Source organism: Calypte anna, unplaced genomic scaffold (genome assembly GCF_003957555.1).
Source record: "Calypte anna isolate BGI_N300 unplaced genomic scaffold, bCalAnn1_v1.p scaffold_44_arrow_ctg1, whole genome shotgun sequence".
Classification (NCBI taxonomy): domain Eukaryota; kingdom Metazoa; phylum Chordata; class Aves; order Apodiformes; family Trochilidae; genus Calypte; species Calypte anna.
In genome coordinates, this window is record NW_022045512.1 from 90,011 (window position 1) to 95,561 (window position 5,551).

A 5,551-nucleotide genomic window follows, 5' to 3' on the forward strand; every position below is an offset into this window, starting at 1 on the left:
AAGAGAGACAAGGAAATGGCAGCCCCTGAAAATCCCTCCTCCTTGGGGAGGTGGCCCTGTAATGATGATCCATTTCCTCTTTGAACTTTCTCTCCAGCCCTACCTTCAGAGAGTGAAGGGAGGGACAGGAGTGTGAGCTAAACCATTGAGTCACAGAATCCTTTGGGTTGGAAATGAGCTCTGAGATCCTCAAGTCCAACCCTTGATCCACTCCCCCCGTGGTTCCCAGCCCATGGCACTGAGTGCCACATCCAGGCTCTTTGGAAAGATCTCCAGGGATGGAGGAGGTGTCACCCACTGGGTCCTGAGGAGCATTGAGAGGTTCAGGAGGGAAAGAGCCTTCAAATGCCTTTTAGTCCCAACCCCTGCCATGGTCAGGGACCCCTCCCCCAGCCCAGGGTGCTCCAAGCCCCATCCAACCTGGGCTGAGACACTGCCAGGGATGGGGCAGCCACAGCTTCCTTGGGCAACCTGGGCAACCAGGGGCTCAGCACCCTCACCCCAAGCAATTCCTCCCTCACATCTCATCCCCAGCTCCCCTCTCCCAGCTCCAAACCCTTCCCCCTTCTCCTAGCCCACTCCAGCCCAGCCAGGACATCACCTTATTCCAGGCCACCACTAACCCATGTCCCACACCTGAGAATCACAGAATGCTCATGGCTGGAAAGGACCTTGGAGATCACCAAGTCCAACCAAACCATTTCTCCCTCCCTCCCTCCCTCCCTGCCCAAGATCTCCTCTCCATCTCCCCTCTCCCAGCTGCAAACCCTTCCCCCTCGCAGGCTCCCATCCCTCCAGGCCCTTGTCCCAAGTCCCTCCCCAGCTTTCCTGGAGCCCCTTCAGGCACTGGAAGGTGCTCTAAGGTCTCCCCGGTGCAGCCTTCTCTTCTCCAGCCTCAACACCCCCAACTCTCTCAGCCTGGCTCCAGAGCCCTCAGACCATACGTGGAGACAAACAGGGATGCCCTGGGCATCCAGGAATAAAAAATATCACGACAGAATGAACAGAAGAGCAGAAGAAGGCCCTGGGGTTTGGTTTCTTTTGTTTGTTTGTTTGGTCTATTTTTTCTTTTCAGTTTCAGGGCAGTGACATTCCATTTACCACCAGGCTTTGGGAGATTTGGTTAAGTCCTCACTCATCTTATTTTTATTTTTTTTTTTTTTCCAGCAGAAGCAAAGCAACCACTGAGCTCATTCTCTTGCTGCAGCCAAACAAACACAAAGCAGCACCAGCCCCTAAGCCATGGGGGTTTGGCTTGGCAGGACATGATGCCCCAACGCTCATCCTTGCTGGAACATCTCCACAGAGCTCTGGTGAGAGCCCAGCACATCTTGTCTTCATTCCCTCAGTGCCACACGTGGCTGCTGAGATGTTTACTCACATCTAACCCTGCCTTGGTCTCTTCTCAAATCTTCCCCCCAGGAAACTGAGCTTGGAAACTCATTCGTGGACAAGCTGGGAAGCCTTGAGCTCTTTCTTCTTCCCCAAGAAACGTTGTGGCTTTGTCCAGGCACTGAGGAAATGAAAAGATCTCCTTTGTTTTCACGAGGCAAAGCTTCTGATCGGCTTCTGCATCTCAGCAGCTTGCTCATCTCTCCCCCCAGTCACTTCTGGTCTCCCCAGCTCTGTGATATAAAACTCCCAGTGCTGTCTGCAGCCCCCCTGCCCCCCACACAACCTCTGGGTCAGACAGAATCATCCACACATCTTCTGAGAGAGCAGAATCTGCCCATCTCCTCTTCTCCAGAGGAAAGAAGGAAGTGAAGTCATCTTTGGACCATCAAAACCCAGACTGGTTTGGGTGGGAAGGGACCTCCAAGCCCACCCAGTGCCCCCCCTGCCATGGTCAGAGACCCCTCCCCAGCCCAGGGTGCTCTGAGCCCCATCCAACCTGGCCTTGATGGGTGTTCCAATGGAGAAGGCTGGGTCAGAGGTGGCTGTGAGAAGCAGCTGCCAGGAGGATTCCCCATGGAGAGCTGCAGCTGGAGACCTTTCCTCCCGGTGCCAGGAGGGGTGCAGGTCCTCAGGATGGCGCCGTGGCTGGAGATGCCCCTGGGGGAGGAGGTTTTTGCAACCCCTCCAACCTCTGGAGCTGTTGGGAGATGCTTTGCTCTGCTCCAAGACCAGGGACGGAGTAGGGACACGGGGTCCTGGGACCTCTGGTGCCAAAGCCGAGAGGTTCGGGGTCAGCTCAGCTCCCTCTGGCCCTCCGTGCCTCAGTTTCCCCGTGGGCGCACTTTAGCGCAAGCAGCTCCCCCCTTTCCGGGAGCTGGGGTTGCTCAGTGTGGGCTGAGCTGGTCGGGAACGGCTCAGGGATGGGGAAGGCGTGAAGACCCCCTGGAGCTGGGACACGGAACCCCCCATGGACCCACCGCCTACCCCGGGAGCAGGAATTCCTCCGGGGGAAACTTCGCTTCCCTCCCCCTTTCCCTGCCCCCCACTCCCCCGGGGGATGCTCCTCCCGAGCATCCCGGTTCCTCCCGACCCCGGGAGATGTCCCAGCCGCCTCTGCCCTCTCCTGGGGGATGCTCCAGCCCCGGTTTCCCTCTCCTGGAGGATGCTCCAGCTCCGCTCCCCCCCGGGAGATGCTCCTGCCTCTGTTCCTCGCTCCCGGAGGTTGCTCCTGTCCCGCTTCCCCCATCCCCGGGAAAACCCCCTGCCCGGCTGCCCCCCATCCAGCCCCGGTTCCCTCCCCCCCCGGGGATGCTCCTGCCCCGGTTTCTCTCACCGGAATCCCTCCAGCACCGCTTCCCTCCCCCGGGAGATGCCCGTGCCCGGCTCCCCCCCTTCCTATTCCAGCCTCGGTTCTTCCCTCCCGGGCTGGTATTCCGGTCCCGGTTCTCTCCCTTTGGGATCGCTCCAGACTCAGTTCTCCCCCAGGAAACGCTCCTGTCCCGGTTCTCCCCTCCGGGAAATCCTTCTGCCCCGGTTCCCTCCCCCGGGAGATTCCCCTACCCAGCTCCTCTCATTCCAGCCCCGTTTCCTCCTCCCGGGGGATGCTCCAGCCCTGGTTCTGCCCCCCTCCCCCCCTGGCAGATGCCTCTGCCCAGATCCCCCTCTACAAGCCCTGTTCCCCCCCCCCCCCCCAGGTGATGTCCCATCCCCTATCCCCCCGGGATGCTCCATCCCCGGTGCCCCCGGTGTTACTGGGCGGGGGGAGATGAGGGAGGGGGTGGCTGGGAATGGGCGTCCGGCGTCGGAGGGTGGAGAAATAAAGGGATGAAGGGGGAGGGGGGGCTGGGGGTGGGCGTGGGGATCCCTCCCCCTTCCCGCCCCCTCCATTTCCCCTCCTACAAAACCCTCCCGTCCGGGCAGTCCTTGTCCACAGCCTCCTCCCGGCTCCCAGCATCACCCATCCAACCACCCGGGGACCCCCGACCCATGGGGGGAGCGGGGACCCCTCTGCACCCCCGAGGAGCTGGCGGTGAGGTCAGGGCTTGTCCTCGGGGCCCTGTCCCGGCCCCCATGGAGAACCCCGGGGACTGAGTCCGCCCACGGGAAACTCGGTCCCGTCTGAGGCCAGGTGAGTGACCCGAGGGTGGGGAGAGGGGATACGGGGAGGGGGCACTGCTGAGGCTGCACCCCCAATCCTGGAGTCGATTTGGGTCCCTTCAGGAGAAGGAGATTGAGGGGCTGGAGAGTGTCCAGAGAAGGGAATGGAGCTGGGGAAGGGGCTGGAGAAGCTGGAGAAGGGTCTGGAGAAGTTGTGAGGAGCATCTGAGGGAGCTGTGGGTGCTGATCCTGGAGCAGAGGAGGCTGAGGGGAGACCTTGTGGCTCTCTGCAAGCCCCTGAGAGGAGGTTGGAGCCAGGGGGGGTCGGGCTCTGCTCCCAAGGAAGAAGGGATGGGACAAGAGGAACTTTTGGCACACCTCAAGTTGTGCCAGGGGAGGTTTAGGTTGGAGCTGGGGAAGAATTTCTGCCTGGAAAGGGTTGTCAGGGCCTGGCCCAGGCTGCCCAGGGCAGGGCTGGAGTCCCCATCATGCCTGGAGGGGTTTCAGAGCAAGCCCTGGGGATGTGGGGATGAGGGACATGGGGCAGGGGTGGTGGGGAAGGGTTGGACTCCATCACCTTCAAGGTCTTTTCCAACCACAGTTTCTTTACACCAAGTTCTGTAGGACCCATCCTGGGCTCCTTGGGTGATGTCTCCCCCGTGGGAGTGAGACAGTGGGACCAGGGGCTGGGGATGCTCCTTGGGTCTCTGGTCCCACTCCCCCAGGAGTGGTTTTTTGGGGTGGCAGAGGGGCAGCTGGAGGTGGAGGAGCTGCAGGGGATGAGTTTGGGAGCACTCAGCAAGTCCTCCTCAGCAGGTGACTTTAACTCCTTCCACACCAGAGTCCTGCTGGGAGTTGATTTTTTTTTCCTCCCCCCCCAGGGTGGGTGCTGAGATGAAGTCCCCAAGGCTGGACATCCGTGGGACATGGGTGGGTGTGGATGGATGGTAGGAGGTCCTCCTTGGCCAACAAACCAGGGGGCTGGTGGTGGTGGGGATCTCCCCACTGGTGGTGGTGGGCACATGGTCCTGCTGACCTTGTCCACCAGCTCCTTGCTATGTCCATGGAGAAGGTCTGGTCCATGTTCAGGGCACTGCCAAGCCCAGCCTGGGCTGGGAGAAAGCCCAGGGTGAGATGTGGTGGGCAGCTGAGAGCAGAAAGGTCCCTCAGCACCAGGACCATGTCCACACCGTGTGTCACTGCCCGAGCCTTGGGGCACAGGAGCAGCCAGGATCAGGCCCCTGTTTGATCCTGGAGCCACCAAGCACCATCTCATGAGGTTTTTCTGCTCCAGCAGCAGCAGGAGGAGGATGGAGAACAAAGCCATGTACCTCCACACCTTCAGTGAAAGGGAGAACAGCTCCATCTTCGAGGAGCCCTTTGAGGGAAGGAACCTTTCCAAACTGAACCTCTGTGAGGATGGTGAGTCCAGGCTCCATCTTTGGCTTCATCCTGGGGATCTTCTGGTGGGATGTGGGAGCTGGGGTTGCAGAGGGTTGCTTGGGTTGCTTCACCTTCACAGAGGGGAAGGAGCCAGAGGAGCAATCCCAGGCCTGGGACTGGAGGTGCCCAGGATGAGGGTGCCTTGATGGATGAACACATCCCAAATGGGGCAGGGAACTTCTCCTCTTCTTCTGGCATGGCCTCACTGGGAGAAACGTTCAGGGAATCCCATCTCAAGGAGGGTTCTGTGACTCCTCTCCTGTCCCCCTTTATGGCCCAACAGGGGTAATGACAGAGTCAGGGTACCATGGAGCTCCCCAGGTGCCCGGGATCTCATTTGCTTCTGCCACTGCCCAGGACTGTCCTTCAGAGAAAGCCAGTTTCTCACTGAAGGTTGATTTTTGGGGGGCTTTGGTTGTTCTCCTCCAAACCTGGGGTTCTCTTGCATGTGCTCTGCTCCAGAGGGGCAGGATGGCAGCACCAGGGCTGTGCAGCAGGACACAACGGGACCTTCTTGCATCTCCTGCACATCTTGGGGGGCTTCCATCTCCACTGTGGACCTGCTGAGCTCTTTCCCTTCCCTCTCAATCCCATGTTTCACCAGACTCAGCCTCGG